Below are 936 nucleotides of genomic sequence, written 5' to 3'. Positions count from 1 at the left end.
GCCCTGGGCGGGGGTCTGGCCTGCCCGGAGTGCCAGCAGCCCTGAGCGGGTGAAGACGAGGACGAGAAGGGAGGCACAGTGACCCACGGGGGTGCGTGGACTGGAGCCGGCTGGCACCGTGTCCCCTGCACCAGTGCCTCTCTTCCCTTGTCCCGCTGCATCCCATCCATGGGCCACCGAGCCCGCCATCACCTTCCGTGAGGTCCTCTCCTGACACGAGCGCTTTCCCAGAAGCTTTTAAACCCCGAGGGGGTTGATCCTGACCCACGCCTGGCAGGCAGGGCTGAGCTCCGGCCCCACGGCAGTAACAAAACCACATCTGTGCCTCCCTGCATGGCAGCAGGAACAGCCCATGTGTGCGCAGCGCTGCTCAGTGACCCCCTGCGAGGATCTCCTGCGGCACCGCACCTCAGCTGCCGGGAATACCGGCTTCTCTGCAGCCCATGTGCGGTGGGAAGGATCAGCCCCAGGCATGTTCCTGGTTAGTGAGGGATTGGAGCATCCCAAGGAAGTGCTGCCGGACAGGGGGAGAAACTCCGTCTTGGAAACCTCCTCCTGTTCTCACCAAAACCCACCGTGTGGGTTTGCTCGGCTGGCACCAGCCTGCGGGGCCGGGGAGCTGCGGAACCGGGGAGAGCTGCTGGCTCGGGAAGTTATGAGTGGGATGACACTGGGGGGGATCTGCCTCTGTCGGCTTTTTTGTCGTCGGATGAGATGTTCCCAGCTATCGTGATCGACAAGGGAGGAGAAATCCTCGTGTGTGTTGACAGGCACTTGCCATCTCTGGTGGTGAATTTAAAACGCCTGGTTCCTTCTTTGGAGCTGGAGCTTTGCTCTGCTGGCCCCGCGGTCCCTGCTAGCCCGGCCTTTGCTGCAGCGGGACTGGGCGATCATGCTTAAACACCGCTGCATGCACCTCTGCCCGCACAGCAAGAC

The sequence above is a fragment of the Cariama cristata genome, unplaced genomic scaffold, assembly GCF_000690535.1.
Source record: "Cariama cristata isolate BGI_N322 unplaced genomic scaffold, ASM69053v1 scaffold29717, whole genome shotgun sequence".
Lineage (NCBI taxonomy): Eukaryota > Metazoa > Chordata > Aves > Cariamiformes > Cariamidae > Cariama > Cariama cristata.
Note: the sequence above shows the minus strand (reverse complement) of the source record.